The following is a 19897-nucleotide window of genomic DNA, read 5'->3' as shown; positions in this document are numbered from 1 at the left end:
AAAAACTCAAATTATGTTAATGTCAAGAATATAACATATAGAGCAAACATAGTGTCACATCTCAGTACATTACTCCACCAAGGACTCAGTCACTGCAAAATTGAAGCTAATGCTTTGATGGTGACTGACTGGAAGCAAATTGAAGCTGTATAAATTATTTCAGACACAAAACAGTAACATTAGTGACCTACATATTCTCCATAGAGGAAAAAAATCTTCCCATGTTTCTGACTCTACTCTTTTATACTAAGCCTAAGGGAGAAAATAAAAGACCAAACTAAGAAGAAATGTGATTCTATCTTATATTCATTTAATTTCTATGAGTTTTCTTTGCTTGCTAAAGGAAACAAACAAACAAAAAAGTTATCATGACAGAATGTTTTATCCAACCAAGATCTGGTTTAACTTTACATATTTTGTAGTCTATCAAAAATATCACTAAAAGAAAAAAATATTTTCTGAAATACTTTGATCAGAAATGGAAGAAGCAGTTTTCATTTCTGAAATTGTTTCTGGGTACCACAGGACAAAATGCATCCGATCATGTGAACATCACCAATTTTTAGTGCCTGACACTTTAATCAGAAGCGGTGTCACAATTAACCTCATATTCTACATTTGTGAACAAAATCTTTACCAACAAATAAATAATGCAAGTAAGATGCCAGGAGGATTAGAAAGGCTAAACAATGAGGTATTGAAAATGAAGCATACAACTACTACCTAATTATAAATGGTTTCTGTTACAAAAATTCACCATTTACTTGACAAAACATTCAAGAAGTGTTTTTTTTTTATTCTAAAACTTAACTTTCTTTAGTTTATAATGATCCGTCTCTAATAATGTTGAGATTTTACATTTACTTGCAACTAGAAGAACCGCAGACTTCTCATATTGACCAATCAGCATCTACAAATTGAAGAATAAATCACCAGAACTCTTGATTCACCTTCTTGAGCCCATAATCCAATTTCCCTTTTTGTATCATACACAGAAGAGAGTTCACAAAATTATGGTATATTAAAAAAGCATTGAGAAAGAAAAAAAAAACAGCTCAATGTTCAAAGAAGTTGTGCAAAGTTTGTATTAAATAATCAAAGGATTTTACAACTGCAGGGCAGTTGTGCATCCTGTAGAGAAGAGCCTGCAGCTCCCTCTATGCTAGTTTATTCATGGGACCTTGCTTTTGCATGCTGTATCTCAGTATGGCTTATGTTTCATAAAAGCCCTGGAAGGTCTGCCCTACTGCCCTCCCAGTGAAGTTTCTGGTAGGTCTCAATCACTCTGAACATTTACAACTTTCATATAATCATCTCCCTCTGGAGTGAGCAACAGGTGGGCTTGAGTCGGGATCACAGAGCTAAAAAATAAAGATCAAAGGTTCCAGGCTGCAGGATATATTGCAAGTGCATCATTAAAAGAGAAAAGGAAGTAGAAGAAGAAAGGAAATCTCTAATGCTTGGCAGCACTTCTATTAGGGTGGCCACTGATATGGAAGAGCAGCAGATTCTAGGTTGGGATACCCCCAGTATTCAGTATGCATTGTCCCTCATCCTTCACAAGACAAAAAAACAACTGAGAGCGTTTCTTGTTCACTATAATACTGAAGACAATGTTAAAATCCTTTCTCTTACCATGTTTTATAGTGTGATTATGCATTCACATTAGAAAGTATTTTCTAATGCATTTGCAATACCTTGAAACATCAGGAATACAACTAAACTTAAAAAATATGTCACCACAGAACTTGAAGATGGTCAAGCATGATAAAATTATTCCTTCCTGAACCAGTTCCATCAGCATAAAGTCTAAACATAAAAGAGTTATTTTGTCTAATGCAATATAAAGCCATTTGTTAGTTGAGTATTAAAGAATTCACTTTGTTCACACATATTTTCATAAAAAGTTGATGTGTACTCTACTTTCATTCATTTGATGCTTCCGTAAATCCTCTTCCCTACATGTTGAAAAAGAATGTCACCAAGTGAGTGATATTTTCTATCTATGTCATTTTGTCCCTTTTTAGACACTATACTTATCACCAGTGAAAAAATTAGGGTAACAAATCAACTTCAATCTATTAGAGTTGATCGGCTCTAGAAGAATCAATAATCGGTAATGGTCTTGTTCTGGGTCTGTGAGGCAGGCAGCAAGTTTTTAGCTAAAGTGTCAAAACTCATAATGGCACCCAGTTTTATGGATTTGGTTTCTAAGTTTAACACTGGTTTTCATTATAACTTTGAATGAGACATTTACTACATATTTGTTGATTTTAATATCTGAAATAAAGATCATTATTAGTATGTTAAATGACAGTATTAAAATGGGTTTTTTAGGAGTTATCCTGGAAAATACTAAAATGCACATGGCAAAAAATAAGTCCTTCCCAAAGCTGTATTTATGACATCACTAAACATACCTACATAATGTTATACACAATACAGAAATAAATTTCAACATGGCAGTGCCTGAACTTTTCATGACAAGTAAAATCAAACTACGTAGCAAAAAACCATGTGGAATTCTTATGGTAGATTTAATTTCTATTTTCAGTCCACTATTTTAGTTATATATATATATATATATATATATATATATATATATATATATATATATATATATATATATATATCTTTCCTCATTTTATCCTAATCCAGTAAAACATACATTCCTGTATTTATTTAATCCATCCAAACTTATTCATACACTAACTTAGGCACAGAACAATGAAGAGGAACAAGATCTATGTTTTACTCTTGGGAAGGGGGGTGGAATGTTCACAAAAGGCAAAAATGTAATTCTTAGTACTCATAAAGTTGCAGGGTACCTTTTTGTATCCTAACGGTCCTGTGTACACTTAAGGCTGAGGTGACTATGACAATAGGGATTTTACAGCATGGACAAGCTAACAAATGTGCTTCTTCAGTTTTCCTGGGCACACCTGGAGTCTTCTCTATACATCTATTGATTTCTTAAGGGCTAGGAAGGATCTGGGCAATTATAAAGAGGAAACAATTATTAATTGATTTAGCTTTACATTAACCCACTTATGCTTTGCTGCTCTACCTGCCCAATCGCTCAAATTAGATTCTTTAAAAAGTGCATGAACATAAATGGACATTGTAGATGTCAGATTGGGTGTGTTTCATTCTTCAACCCTTCACCTTCTTTTTAAAACTTAATGAAAAAAAAAAAAATTAACTGCAGTACTGTGACCACAAAGCACTTTTATCTATAGTGATTTACTTAGCAACAATTCGGCTTCATTTGTATGACACTAAAAGCAGTCATCCCATAAGGCTTTCTTAATCAACTAGCCCAGCAGCTTTTAATAAAGAGATTAACTACAGAATTTTAAAAGGGCATGCTGGTCAGTCCATTCTTATAAATTCCACATGAACCAGTCTTGCAAACTATGGTGAACTTTTCTTTACCTCACTGAAGAATTCTCTAACATCTTCAGATCTCGGCAAACATACCAGATAAATGCATAACAAGCTTTTATTCTTCAAGACATCTTACACCAGAACATTACTTTAGAATCATGCATGGTGTGGCCACATTCAGCAAAAGGTAGGCTTATGATAAACACTATCTGAAAGAATTTAATTTCTAAAATACTAAAAGAGTTTAATTTCCTCATAGGCTAATTTTACCCTCAAAAGGCCCTGTTGAACGTATTATGGATTCTGTGTTTTTTAAAGCTCCAGTGAATTAGTTTGCTCTTTTTTTTTCTACAAGTGATGCGAATATGTTATAAAACCTATTTATATTATTATATTAATAATAATAATCTTAAGGAAGGAGTATCTACATGCAGTTTTGAAAATTCTAATTTTCATTCATTCATATCATTTAATGTATTTGATATGAGATGCTTTTTTCAGTACTTGACATGTAGAGTAGGCTCAGTTCCTCTGCTATTATAAAACAATGGTGAAATATTGGACAGTGGGGCAAACTAACAACATCAGCAGCAATAACATCAATAATAACTATGAATAACCACAGTAACAAGTGCACACAATGTGTCGTGTATTTGCTAGCTTCTTCACACACATTACCTCATGGATTCCTCTCAACAACCCTATGAAATGGTTTTGCTTTCAATATGCAAGTGAGGATGTAAGGCCAAAGAGACTAAATAGCTGGCCTAAGGTCACACAAGTAGTAAAGGGCAAACAGCTGGGAGTCCAGGTCTATCTCCAGACTCAATGCTCTGAAAACCAATGGCCCTAAAACATTTTGATCACATATCCCTATCAGTGAAATCACTTGAGCATGTGACATCAATGGATGCATTTTTATAAACTATGTTCATATCCTATAATATAAATATTTCACGCATATTTAAAAATAGGAATAAAAAAGCATAATGTCAACATAAATGTAATGAGATAGCTTATACATCCCCCACCCCCGGGGGGGGTGGGGTATATACACTCTACTTTAAAGCTACTGCTTCTAGTATAAAACAAGTAAAGGTCTTTATAACTTTTCCCAAATTCCTAGAAAATAAGCTTTTATGATAAATGAAATAAATCGGTTAATCATTAACACGTAGAATGTAAATGTGGCAATTCAGTAGTAATTCTGAGTGATGCTGTTGGTCACTTGGCTCATTCAGTTGAAAGTCAGTGGTGGCAACCAGAGAGCAATGAGGTGAAAACACCATACAAAAAGGCTTAGAGATTGTCAAACTGTTATAGTCCCAGCAATTACTGAATTAAATGGTCCCATTCAAAAGTGGGAATAGGAAGTGGGAAAGTAGCCAAAAATGGGGGAGCAGGCTCTATAAAGAATAAGCTATAACATGGATCAAGAAGGCAAGGTTATGGAGAAGGTAATGGAGCTCAAAAAAGATATAACCTACTTTATTGATGAAACCAGAGACCTGGAAAATAGGGACTGTCAGGCTAATCTTAGATTAACTGGCTTTCCTCGAGGGATATAAGGAAGAAAACACCTGAAAGGCTTTGAAGAATTCAAAGGGAAACAATATAATCCAAGAGAAAGCATGCCCTAGGATGTCCACTGGGGCTTTCTAACAGCAGCCCTGCTGAAGATACACCTGGCCTCTCCCCAGCGCAGCCCACTGCAGGCATTCCCTTCTTTGTATTTATTTTCCACTCAAAAAACAAAGAGGCTGGACCACTTTAACCACAGAAGAACAACAAAGATTAAAACTCAGAATAGCCTTGATAGCAGCATGATCCCTTCCGGGGTGGGAAGTAGGAACTGCAGAAGCATGCCTCTGACTTGCTTATTTCAAAACTTGCCCTGAGATGTTTTTGATTTTTTTCATTTTTGTTTTTGGTTTTTTTTTTCCCTTGCTGCTTATCATTAGACGATAGGTAGATACTGAAAATTCAGTTAAAGTCATCAAACCCTAATTGGCAACATCCTATATGTATAGTACTGCTGGAACCAGAAAGAATCTGAAAAGTATACAGGGAAGAGGCAATAAAATTCTTAAGATGTATAGCTAGAACAAGAGGTAAGAAGTAAAATATCAAAGGAGAGGAACAAACAAATTATTGGGAGATGAAAGAATGGTGCATTAAGCAGGCATTTGAAATGAGTATAAGTTATGACAGGCAGAGGTTAAGGGGCGAAAAGATATTTCCGATCAAAAAGAGCCCAAAGAGCAAAGATGCAAAAGGCAAAAACAAAGAGTTCGTTAAGGAAATGTCAAGTAGTCCAGTTCAACTAGCATGGAGAGATTTTCTTAGAGATTAAGAAATGATAATCCTATGGGAGTTCCTGGGTTGTCATCGTGAGGGTGCTGGGCTGAGTAGTTTGAGGGCAATGAAGAAGGCATCTTTGAGTTATAAAATCAAGATGATGCAAAAAGGGGAAAATGCAAGAAAGCGTATGTTGGCTTTACAATCACCTGAGTACTTCAGAAACAGGTAGGTATCATAGTTCTAGAATAATTGTCACTTACATTGGTACAAATTAACAATGTTACTGGTGAATATATGAGGCACCCTAAATCAATTATGAAGCACTGGGCATTTGCAATCAGAAATTTCAATGCTCACAGGCTCAATGGTCTCTAGCCAGAAACCAAACAGATGGGACCCTCTGCAAGCACAGGGAACACATGGGAGTCAGCCAATCTAAATGAATGTGTTAAACTTGATCCACATGCTTTATCTCCTTTAGTTTGCCAGCCAAACTATTCCAGGTTATGTAAATGAACTGTCTTATCTTTGTAAAACCTTGCACTATTTTGGAAATTTATACTTGTGTAGGTCAAATGTTGGCCAGTAGTAGAGAAGAGTTATCATTATTTCACCGAACTAAGGAACAACAAACAACAGATATATTTATTTTTTAACGGATTAAGTAAATGTAAGGGAGCCCTGCAAAAAAAAAAAAATATATAGTATCATTGACTGACTGGTATCTAGATTATTCCTTCACATTTATGTAAAAAATGACTACTGAGATTAAAGTAAGAAAAGAGATAAGACATTTTTAAGACTTTCCTCACATACCTCAAACTGCATGATTGTACCTCAATATAGGAATATCAATTGATGAACTCCAATGTTCATTTATATAAAAGCAATACCTTGAATCCACTGTCCACCCAGCATGAGGAATCCACTTTAAAATGCGTCAAAATCACCCCTTCTCATAAAGACCATGATGAGACCTGCGTGTCTCCAGCATCATCCCAAGTAATCAAGCTGCCATTCTTCTGCTACAGCTAACCAAACTTTCTATTCCTTGAGCAAACCAAACACTCTCTTATCTCAGGATCTTTGCATTCCTTCCACCAGCTGAAATGAGCCTTTTGCATGGCTGCCTCCTTCTCACTCCTCAGCTCTCAGTTGACTGTACCAACCCCTCAATGGTATCCTTCAGCACATTGCTTTGCACATTGTATCATTTAAAAATGTCTTATTTCTCTTATTCATTTAATTATAAGTTGTCAGTCTTCCTCAAGTAGAATATAAAAACCATAAAAGTAGGGACTTTGTCCTTAACATTGTTTCTCAAGAGCCTTGAAAAATGCTCAAAACACATAAGACATGTAAATAAATATTTGTTTTTGAATGAATTATTAACTAACCCACATATCATATTTACCCGATAAACATTTTCACTGAATTATCTTATTCTAATGTCCCAATAGATATTTTAATCAATTTATTCCTTTGAATTAATACTGCTTTCAAAGGTATTTTTTTAAACTCCTAATTTCAAAAATTGAGAAGAGGGGAGTTTTATTAAGAGAAGCCTATATTTGACTAAAATATTATTTCTTTGAGTATGAAGGACACTCTGATAGTCATTTTAACCCCAGTAAAAATCAGAAGCAGCTGAAACAAATGAACAAACAAGACAAACAAATATGAACTTGCAAAGCCTTTTTATTGAGCATTATGCAAAACTGAACACTCCTGCAAGCTCTGAAACTTATTCCACCTCTGACTGCCAATTCAATTGCCAGTTCCCGGCCCTGGGGAAGGCAGTGGAGTTAGAATTGGAATATAAGAAGCAAGGTCAGAGCCTTCCTGCCTGGAGCTTCTGGTCTACTCAGGAGAAAGATGATAAATAAGTACCCAATGAGAGGTCTGTGTCTGCCAGAAGATAAAACAAAACACACATAAACATAGATTAAGCACTGGGTAAACCAGAAGGTGCTATATGAATGTGGATGAATGTGGAGTTTCTTTTTGGAATATGGTGTCTATTTCCATATGCAGAAGATAGAGAGACAGAGAATTGTGATCATGAGAGATTCTCAAAATATAGAATATGGGAACCGGTGGCATGACCCAATGTTCATGAGTATAATCAGTAGAAATATTAACGTGGCTCCAGATATTTAAAAGACTATCTGGCAGAAAAGGAATAGATTCATTCTGTGCCATCTTAAGAGATCAGAACTAGGAACCAGTGAATATAATGAGTCACTTTGCTAGGTATAAAGAATTTTTAAATGATTCTCCAAGTGTAATGGGCTATTTCCAAAAGATAGTGAATGAACTATTCATCACTGGAAAAGTTCAAGACGAATGCAGACTATTGTGTATTTCTCATCTTTAGGAAATTAAACTCTGAAATCTTCTGGGAAGTTTAAACTATAAAATAACGCCAAGACTAGGTCACTAAGCTCAGCCAATTGCTCTCTCTCATGCCCTCCCTACACCACTTCCACACCATTTGAGAATCACTAAGGAACAGGACTCCCCTCTACCACAGAGAACTTTTCTATAGTCTCATGCTTTAAAAAATATACTGGTATAGTAAAATATTGAATGATATCTAATCTGTAATGGGAAATGTAAAATGCATTAAATTCTAACATGCTTATAAAATTCAGAGATAATCATTCATGGACAGCAACTAATGACGGTGATTAAGGAAGATGACTTTAGTTCAAACAAGCAAATGATTAAGTTTGAGACTACAAAATGTTAAAAGACTCTCATTAATAAAGTAGCAAATCTTTCTTCTCAGCCTACTTTCTAGAACATAAATATGTGAATCATCCTTCCAGGATATAGATGAATGAGCTTCATGTTCTGAAATTCAGCTAGGACAGAAATCACTGCCTGGAAAACAAAGTGCAATTCAAAAGGTCTTCTAGACACATGTCAGAGATATATGTAAGAAGCCTTAGTGAAAGCACCAATCAGAAAAGGAAGTTGAGACACTGGTTAAGATGAAGAGAAAATCCAAACTTCTTGATTTTCTAGTGTGGCTTCCTGTCATAAATTTCAGTTTTATATATATCTTATTGAAGAAATTATTACTGCTATATATTTATCTTTAAAACCTACCTTTTCATTCTTCCTCTATATCCATCAGTCATCAGCTACTGGTGAATTATAATGCCTACATTCTACTCACTGGGGATAATAACTTCACAGTCAGAATCACAATTTCATTACTTGCTGATTTATATTTATAGAATTAAAAAGGGAAACGTGAATCCTAATTCTTAAAATCAGTAGCTTCCTCATAATGTTACAAAATATTAAAGTTTAAGTTAGCAAAAAACAAGCAAGAATATTTAGTGAATCCTTCCCAAAAGAGTGCCCTACAGTCATTAAGGGTAGCAAATGAAATGCAATTCTGTTGTGAATTTAGCACCATCTGAGGCTGCAGACTGCAGTAGTGCTTTGGGAGATGAAAGACCCATGATAAAGTGAAGGATAATGGAACCCAGAAATGTCCACTCTTCCTGCTCCAACTGTTCTCCATTTTCAGTCTTAGAAAACGTGACCAGAAGGGTAATCTAAACTCTGTGATCCTAAACTACATTTATAGAAGAAATCTGTTCTCTTTGTTAAGTGTAAAAAAACTCTCCATCAGACAGGCAGGCACTCAGTATGTGTGCTCCTTTTCAATGCCAAGGATGTATCTGATGTCATTTCAGTCAATTTGATGCATTAATTTTGGTTAAGTGCACAAGCTGGACCCAGAATATCTGCATTCCAGTAGAGGTTCTACCAGACCCTATCTATATGGCTGCACACAAATTATTATTATTTTTTTTTTATCAAAGTATAGTTGACATACAACATTAAATTACTTTGGGTGTACAACACAATGATTCAACATTTATATTTCTTTTGATGTGATCACCACATTGTCTAGTAACTGTTACTGTACAAAGCTATTATAATAATATTGACTATTTTCCCTATGCTATTACAGCACCATGACTTACTTTCTTTTTTTCTAACTGGACATTTATACCTCTTATTCCTCCTTTACCTTTTTCACCCATTCCCCCAACGTCCTTCCCTTCTGGCAATCATCAGTTTGTTCTCTGTATCTATGAGCCTGTTTCCATTTTGTTTCATTTGTTGTACTTGTTTTTAGATTCCACATAAGTGAAATCCTATAGTACTTGCCTTTCTCTATATGACTTATTTCACTTAGCATAATACCTTTTAGACCATCTATGTGGTTGTTAATAGCAAAATTTCATTCTTTCTATGGCTGAGTAATATTCCATTGTGTATATAGTACACATATTTTTATCCATTCATCTAACAATGAACACCTAGGTTGCTTCCATATCTTGGCTATTGTAAATAATGTTGCAATGAACATGTAGATGCATACATCTTTTCAAATTAATATTTTTGTTTTCTTGAGATAAATACCCAGAAGTGAAACTGTTAGATGGCATGGTGGTTCTATTTTTAATTTTTCTGAAGCACCTCCATCAAACAAATTATTTAATCTCCTGTACCTTAGTTTTTCTAATATGCACCTTAGTCTCTATGATAAATTCATATCTAATATTATGCATTGAAAACCAAACAACAATCTCAGTGATTTCACAGCAGATGTGTATGTGTATACATATTACTTCTGAAAGAAAATGAATTAAGAGTCAGCATAACTGCACAGCTTTTAATTGAAGAATTTAGGCATTAAAGGTCACTGGAATGGGACACTGACAATACTTTGTAGCTAACAGGATGGCTCCACAGACCATATTGTGTGTTGAACAAACAACCGATGTGAGTTTTGGCATCATTAAAATAAAAGTTAGCATGTTAAATACAGCAGAAAATCTTTGCATTGAAGGAGCTTTGACAGCATTTGTCAGCTTGAACATTTATGGCACCAGCGCAGCTTGTTAACAGGCAATGAAAGACAGTGCTATTAAGCTCGGGGTGGTGCTGAAATGGTTTCATACAACCCATACTCATTTTCCCTACCACCAAGTGAGGATGCCCATCAAGAAAGGCCATCACGATGAGAGCTCTCTGCAACTCATCGGTATTGACTGTAATGAGGAAGACATTTTATTGCCACCTGGTGTTACCATCTACCTAGTAATCCACACAGCTATTTTGATTAATACACGGACTTACATTAAAAAAAAAAAAAAAAGGATTTGTTCGGCAGTTTTACTTAACAGAGCTTTCTACATAAATTCCAAATAAAACAGAGCTTCCTGCAAATACAAAAAGGATTACATTAAATTTCCTTGTTTAGAATTCAAAAGCCAACCTTGAAGGTGGGAATGAATTAAAGCAGTCTTCCTTTCTAGAGTTATCGGAGCATCATTTTCATCAACGACTACTTCTCTTAATTGCAGCTCGATTAATTTTTGGTACTAAGTAAAACTAGAAACTAGTGGAAGACATCCAAATCTGTAGGGACAAAATATTGCTCTGGTAAATACTACAAGAGAAATCCTGTAAGGAGAGGACAAAGAAAAATGTCTTTGGATGCTAACTATACATAATTCTCTGGCTTATTATACTAATGTCACTTAGAGGAAAAGTGACATCATATAAAAATGTGGCATGTCAGACTGTCTCGTGTAAAGATCTTTCCCATGCACAGACTTTATAAAACTTTTCTGTCAGTAGTAGCAATAATCTCAACCTTTCCTGATAAAATTCCATGCAATACCAAACACAAGATCAAGTTTGATTTTATGCACTGATAACATTTTATCTGTTGAACTGAACTACTTTCTCTTACAATGAGGTGAAGTGACTTCAACATTATCTTTTACTCACTATAAAACCTTATTTTAAAAGAAATATACAAATCTTTTCCATCATCAATTAACATTTAGTAAGCACACATTGAATGCAAGGTACTGTATTACGTGTTCAATGCCTATTCTTAAGAGAATAATTTAATGTATCTATATTTTCGTAATAGATTTGCAAAGCAGTCTAGAAGATATTTCTGGTGATAAATAATCAGATCAAGTACAAGGTAGTAAAAAGTACAAAGGTGAAAAAAGGCAAACTTATAATAGGGAATGGCAGGCTTGTCTAGGGCAAAGGTCACAAAACTCAAATGCCCACAGGGACTGGGAAAGGTAGCAGGTACAAACCGGGCTGTGTGTCATACTAGACAGGGCAGGAAACCTCCCAAAGATTGCAACTTGTAAGTCTCAACTAAGGCTTTCACATTAGATAAACTGAGTAAAAATTACCAAAAACAGGCCAGAGGGCCAATTTGGTCTATAGTCTCAAAATCCCTTCCACCACTATCCATGCCATACAGAGAAAGGAACACTGGCTCTGAGTTCATCAAACCTGAATTTGAAGCTCACCTCTACTAGAGACTGATTATGCAATCTTGTGCAAATTAATTTTTCCAAGTTTCATTTTCCTTCTCTTAAAAATGAAGGTAATAATATATGCTTGCCCTTGATAATGTTGCGAGAGAACTAAAGAAATGCTGTGGATGAAAACATTTGGTAAATTGAAGGGACCTCAACAACATGAGGGAATTTATTGTTATGATAATAAGCCACAGAATTCTGTATAGTTAGCATCATGTAAGCATGAAATATTGTATTAGCTATTTATTATATTGTAGAGTATGATGGGATATTTATATTGCATATGACACACATTTTAGAAAGGATAATTGCATATATGACTATTTATTATTATCTGGAGAAACAGCTGCCTTCTAAATAATTAGCTATGCCGTTGGCATGGGTGATTGGCATGGTGATTGGATATCATGTAGATAATAATAGACTTGATGAGTGATTTTCAAGATAGATCAATGTTTGAAAGAAACATTTGCTTGTGCAGAGGAGAGAGAAAGTCTTCTCTCTAATTGTAACTAATTGTCCATTTACTTTTGGTCAATATATTTACTTTATTTTAGGGTTCAAATAATATTACAGTAAAATATGCCATTTTTAAAGTGAATATCTGTAAATATTATGAGATGTATAACTGACTTTAAGGTTTGAATTAATTTTTTGTGTAAGTCATTTATAAAGAAATTCAGAAAAATTTATTGAGACAGTTAAAAAATCCTAAGTCAATGGTGAGTTATACATGTTACTAGATAACAATATTCAATATCAGAAAGATGTCAGTTCTCCCCATATTACTATATATATTTAATATAATTCCAACCTAAAATTCAGCAAGGGTTTTCTTGGGCATTGATTAATCGATTCTATCATGTATATGTAAGAATAAAGGGCCACGAAACTAGGAAACTCCAGAAGAACAAGGTGAAAAGAATATTAAGATTTTTATATAAAACTATAGTAATTAAATAATGGGCTTTTGCTACACATTCATATAAACAGACTAATAGAACAGAATAAAGTCCAGAAATAAATATGCACCTACAAGAAAACTTTACTTATGACAGATCCATTGCAGATGGGTGAAGAATAGATGGATGAATCAATAAACGGTGATGGAAATTGGTTACACCTATAGATATAAATGAAAATGGATCTAAATGTCATAAAGAATATAAAAAGTCACAATAGAAAATCTTTACAATCATATGATAGTGAAGAATTTCTTAATGAACACACAAAAATTATTGCAAAAGGAACAGTCTGATGAATACAATTACATTAAATCAAAGAGATTCTGCATGTCAAAAATAAAAATAGTCAAAAAAAGCCACAAACTGTGATGTTTATAACCTAAAAGACCAACAAAAGATTCACATCCAGAATATATAAAAAGGTAACAGCCAAAGAGAAAATGTCTTAATACATGAATAAGAATTTTGCAGAAGAGTAAACACAAATAACCCCCAAACACTTCACACCCAATATTTGGCAAAAAAAATGAAACTAGAACGCCTACTCCTGGGTGGTATATAAATTGGTACAACTACTTGGAAAATAATTTGGCATTTTTAATAAAGTTAAACATGTGCATATTATATGAGGGATTTAATCCACATATAAACCCCTAAAAAGAAAACTTACATATGTTAACCGGGAGAAATGGAAAAGAATGTCCATAGAAGCAGCGTTCATATTAAAAATGTGAGAATCTTAAGTTTAAGGCCAACCAACAGTATATTAGAAAAATAAATGGTGGTGTTCCCATTCAATGAAAAATTCCAGAGCAGAGAAAAGGAGCAAACTACAGGCATCAGCATAGATGAATCTAATAAACAAATTACTGAGTAAAAAGTCAAAATAAATCATTAAATATCATTATAATTGTGTAAAGTTCAAAAATAGGCAAAAGTAACAATGTTGCTTTCATATACATACATAGATAGTAAAGCTATAAATAAAGGCCTGGGAATGATTTCAACAACTTCAGTACAGAGTTTACCTCCACTGGGTGGTGAAGAGAGAGGTGATCGGGGATGAGGCACGGGATATTTATAAGATTCTGACGATATTTTTTTTCTTAATCAGCAGGTGGTTAGCATAGTGTTTGCCTTCTTATTACTGTGTAAACCATACATACACATTAAATAATTTATGTATGTGATAAATTTTATAATAATACCTTATAAATAATAAATGGTTATGGTAGATGAAGAACTTACTAAAAAAGCTAGTTGTATATGAGCCTATGTTGAAGCAGCAGGATGAAGTAAAGGAAAAATAATATGAGTTATAATTCCATTCTTTCATGAAATTTAAATAATGAAAGGTAAAGAGAAAAATGAGGAAAGAACAGTGCTTTTAGGGGAAAATATCTTCCATAAAAAACTGTTCATTATTCATATAAATTCTCCAGATATTTATATATTCATATTAAAAGAGAAAAACAAATACATTTCCTCCAAAAGGTGATAAAAATCAACTGATATTTCTCATGTAAATTACAGCCATAACAAATCTTTCTCATTTTGATGATGAATCATCCTCTACCAAACTTCTTAAGAAAGAGAGCTAAAGGGCATTATTTTTAAAAAATACACACTTAAAAATATATACTGGAAAGGAAAATTTCAATTTGGGAGATGCCAGTGAGAATGGATAATTTTCATTTACACAAAAAGATAAGTAAAATTCCTTCCAAAGGACAGAATTGAGAATACATAATTAAACTTAGGCTACTTGGGACATGACAAAAATTTAATATGAAAGTATTTTTAGAAAGAAAGAAAAAATGAGAGGGAGAGAATAGAGGAATAAAGAATGGAGGGAAGGAAAGAAGGAAGGGAGGGAGGAAGGGAGGAAGGGAGGAAGGGAGGAAGGTGGAAGGGAGGAAGGGAGAAGGAGGAAGGGAGGAAGGGGGAAGGAAATTCAAAGAATACCACTCACTATTAACAGACATAAGGATACTACAGAATAACAAATAAGATTGTAACGAAGCCCAAATATTCAATCTCCAAATAGTGGTTCCCAAGAACACCTGGAAATGCAATGAGCACGTGAGTCTTATCAAATAGTTATTGGTGCTACAATCGTTTGCCCATTAAACAAACGGAGGAACTTTTCCTTTATATTTTATTATGAGAACTATAAAAATCAGACTAATTCCAAAAGCCTACAACCTAAAAAGTGATAGAAGCATAAGATGATATGATTTTAGGATGAAAATTTTTGTTTAATAGTTGTTTTGTTTAGTATATGTATGATTAGATATACAAGATTACATCCATATGTTAACAGAAAGAAGCCAGTTGATAATGAAAAATGAAAGATATGAGAGATTCTTCAGTCAGTAAAGTAAGTCCTGGAATGTGGTGATGGGAGGCAGTGGTATCAAGATCAAGGATGGAGAGAAGAGACCTGGAGTAGAGGAGTGAGAAAATTATCTGCGATTGTAAAAAAAAAAAAAACTAATCTTTTTTTACATAATTATGAGCATTTCAATCTATTTGTGATTTATAATAGCTGCCAATAAATAGTGAGCTGGTTTTTATTTTGCTATACTAGTATTAAAATGTTGCCTAAGCACCATAAATTACCTTGTTTGTAGTTTGTATCAGAATCAGAAATAGAGTTAAGAAAATGTTTTCTGTAAGCAGTTAGATTCACCACAAAATCCAGGGAATCTGAATGTCTGAATTTCCTTGGGGCCAATGTATAAAGGGCAATGAACAAATTCCTCAGTAGCTATTTTTAGTCAATATGTCTTGAGGTCTAAAATTTAATCTAGGTCACCAAGAGAGGAAATATATTACAGGCGACTTTACTCAAGGTAATTCTTGTAAAGTGTTTCTTTAATGTTTGAGAACACACAACAATCTACTCTTGTCTTTCGCCTATATATAGATTCAGAATCTGAATCCCTGAGTTCTGACGACAACAACTAAACACAAAATCTATTTTCTGGCATTTCAATGCTAGCAACAGAAAGCACAGAGATACTTAGTGAACTTTTGGGGGAAAATTCTCATTTTGTCGAATATTACCTACTCTTCTACAATACTAATTCAACACTTGATAAATACATGGTAAATAAACATATTTCATTGTGCCAACATATTATATAGATTCCGGCTAATGATTGAGTTAATCTCAAATTTTTATATTCATTTTAGCCTGAGCAACATTGCAACTTTTTTTTTTTTTTTTTTTTGAGCAAAAGGATAGAAACAAAGTGATCTCTGTAGACTCCAACTAATTGTTTGGTTTGTTTTACATATATGGAATACAACACACACACACACACACACACACACATTAACTGTACAGGAAGAACAAGCTAGACTTTTCTTTTCTGGTGTCTAAAAATGTAGAAAATGAGTGGCTATAAGTTTTATGCATCTAAGTAAATTTGTTTAAGGCTTTATATATTTAAATTATTTTTAATAAGAATCTAAGCAAAACATAAAGATTTCTCCTGGAAAAGTACAGGAAAGTAAAATTTGATGTAATTATGCTAGAGAAACAAAAGACCTAATAATTTGAGAGGTCTGTAAATATATATATGCAAAAAAAAGATATTGTTGATCAAAATAGTCATTTTTTATGTTTAAATACCTCCTTAAAGTTCTGCGTTATTTCCTCTCTCTGAATCCACGAACTACCCAGTTTTACAGAACTTTTGTCTGGACACTGACCTACAGTTTAGCATCAACTTCAAGCCTGAAAATTTAGAAACTTGTTAATTCGAATTTTTTTAGGTATTTGCATTCCATGCCATTAACTGAGATATTTAAATACTTATCATTCCATTTATTCCTCATGTATTTTTCAGTCTGAGGCACTTCATTATAAGTACTGCCTACATGAGAATATTTTCTCATGGCACAATAATACTACTATATTAAAAATACATTTTATCTGTGCAGTATTCATCTAAGTGCCAAGTGGACCAAAGCTCTGTGATGGTTCTAATTGGCAAGGAACTGAGCCAGGATTTTAATCCAGGTCTTCTGACACTAAGCACCTTTCATTACACAACAGTTGTCTCCCTAATGAGGATCTGGTCTATTAATGAGACTGAAACATCTTTATCTTCCTTTATGCAATTGATTTTTTTCCCTGTTAAATGAGAGTAGAGTCAATGAACAAGTGTAAAAGGAAATAAAACTATATAAATCCAACTGAGAAAAGTCTTAATCCCAAAGTATCTTCAGTGGCACAGACATCATTCCTAAAGTAACAGTAAAGAAGGAAGTTCCAATCAGAGAAATATTCCCGTTAGAAGGAGAGTGATATTTGCTTACTTTCGCCCAATAATTTATATGAACAATGCTCAGAACAAAGAGAATGTTCACCAGTCACTACAAAAGTAACTAACGCTTATGAAAAGATAAGACTTAAGTCAAATGCCTAGTTAGTACATAAATGATGACTGGATTTCAACACTTCAAAAACTACTAGAAGAAATCCTACCTCCTTGTAATTCTCCGTATCTTAGAAAAGCCCTTTTTGTATTCTCATCCTTATTCTTATCTAAGAATAAATGTAACATATAAGAATAAGAATAAAAATCTAAGGATTTCTTCTCAACTGTCTGGGCTATTAGGCAACAAAATATTGAAAAACCAATATCATCTACTGTTTTTCAGTGCAGGCTCAGAATATGACATGCAATTACATATATTTATTCCACAAATGACATTCACTATCTTTTTTCCCTGAGGCATCATACACCACACAGTATTTCCCTCACAGAAGCACATTTCTTAAAAATATTAGATAGACATTTTGTTTTCTCTTTTTACCACCATTCAGATTTTATGGATTAGAGTTAAAAAGTCAACACTTAAAAATAAAGTGTGGTTTGGAAATGATTATCGGTAAATACGAGTTCATTATTCCCCTTTGACAACCGCAAGTAAAGTCAACAAAATGTGTTCTGTCTATGTTTGACATAAAGAAATATTTTCCAGATGACCTGGAGATTATGGACTTTCTGCAAAAGTAATTTCATTGTAAATGAATGTATACATATAAATATGCAGGCATTATTCCCCAAACTGTAAATGGTTCTGTTCCCAAAGAGTTTGTTTATAAGTATCTTCTAAAGCTTGAAATGTGTGTGTGTGTTGTACATGCATACTCATGTGCTCATGCACACAGAGACAGAGAGAGAAATAACACGGACAGTCTTCCAGAGCAGAGAGTAGCCATCTCATTTTTAAACAGATTTTCAACTACACTTCCAGGGATCCAAGTATGGTCAATGGACAGGCAGCATCTAACACCAGAGCTTGTTAGAACTGAAGGATCTCAGACTCCACTCCAAACCTATTGCATCAAAATTTATATTTTAACAAGAACACAGGTGATTCTGATGTTCATTAAGATTTAAGAAGCACTGACCTAGACCTCTCGACCCAAAAGTCTCCTTACTACTTCCAAAGCACCTTAGCTCAGCTTGTCCAAAACTGTCATCTACAGTTGCTGAGAATACACTCCTCAAAGTCACACCCAGCCTCTTTCTCCCTCATATTTCCTATAGTGCTGAGTGCATCAGCTCCCATCTAGTCACCTAAACAGAGACCCGGAGGCTATCTTAGACTTCTCTGTGTGTCTGTGTGTGTCATAAAGGCAGGAACCATGTCTGCACTGCTGTCCATGATATCCGTACCTCGGAACTAGTTGGAACTTAATGATTATCTGTTGAATGAATAAAACGAGTAACCACGTAGACATCCCTGCATCTCTGTACCACCGCTGGAGTCTTAATTAGTCGCTTAGGATCTGATTTCTTCTATCAGTATTGGAGTTTCATTTTCATGAAACATGAACCATTTTTAATTCAAATAAAATGAATGTAACCTACATTACTCTTAGATTTATATTTCTGAAGCATAAATAAGATGCTCCTTACCACGCACACCCTCCATCATGTTTAAAAATCTTTAAGGTCTCCCATAGCCTAAGAAATAAAGTTCATTGCTTTAGTACAGCCACTGCCTAAATTTCCAACAATATTGCTGACTGTCCACTAATCTACTCCTAACCACATCTCCTGCCTTCCATCTTTACGAAAGTATAAGACATTCTTTGTTCCATCTGAATTCTCAACTCCTCAACTTAAGCTGGTATTAACTGAATCCTCATTGCCTGTAAATATAAAGGAATGCATTAAGTTTCCATTTCTGAAAAGCTATATAGGCCTTAAAAATATTGAAATTAATCATGAAAATTAAAAATACACATAAATGCATTTCTATAAAGTCATTAAGTATGAAAATCAAACACCTGATATAAAAATTACCTCAGTTTTAATGGGGGTACGTTTCTGCCTGGCCTAACTGGATAAAAATTCATCATATACACTCTAAATAAATTAAATTTGAAGACACCTTCTTAATATCTAGTGTGTTTCGACACATGGACATTTTTCATTTCCTTAAAAAGCTTTCTAAGTTTTTTAAAATATAGACAACTATCTACAAAATTTTAATTGCCTATTTACTGTGCGTGAGTCCTTGTTTTCCAGGTAAATATCACAGAGACGTAATTCCATGCTGCCTCCAGCTGAATCTTAAAAGAACCCTTTTGGTTCTTTCTTTAGAGGTCTCAAAACAGCATAAAACAGTGAGCCATCACTCAAGCTATAGAAATTGGAAGTGCATAAACATGTAGCTCCAAAACCCAAATCTCCTTCATTTTCATATCTCAGTTCCTGTTTCAGATTTATCTGCTCTAGAATACACTGCACGCCCAATCCCCCGCACGGAATACCCATATCTTCCACCACCAAATCACTTACCTCAGCTCAGTGGTGGGATTTCAGTAAA

The 19897-nt window shown here is 34.0% G+C and overlaps 1 protein-coding gene across 1 annotated transcript in view; it reads right to left on the bottom strand.

The window, feature by feature from the left end:
* GPC6 (glypican 6) overlaps positions 1-19897 on the bottom strand; it is a 984775-nt gene that overhangs the window by 891934 nt on the left and 72944 nt on the right. The window lies entirely within an intron of this gene.

The sequence above is a fragment of the Pteropus medius genome, unplaced genomic scaffold (assembly GCF_902729225.1).
Source record: "Pteropus medius unplaced genomic scaffold, Ma_sr-lr_union100, whole genome shotgun sequence".
Taxonomy (NCBI): Eukaryota; Metazoa; Chordata; class Mammalia; order Chiroptera; family Pteropodidae; genus Pteropus; species Pteropus medius.
Note: the sequence above shows the minus strand (reverse complement) of the source record. Positions and strands in the feature narration are given on the sequence as shown.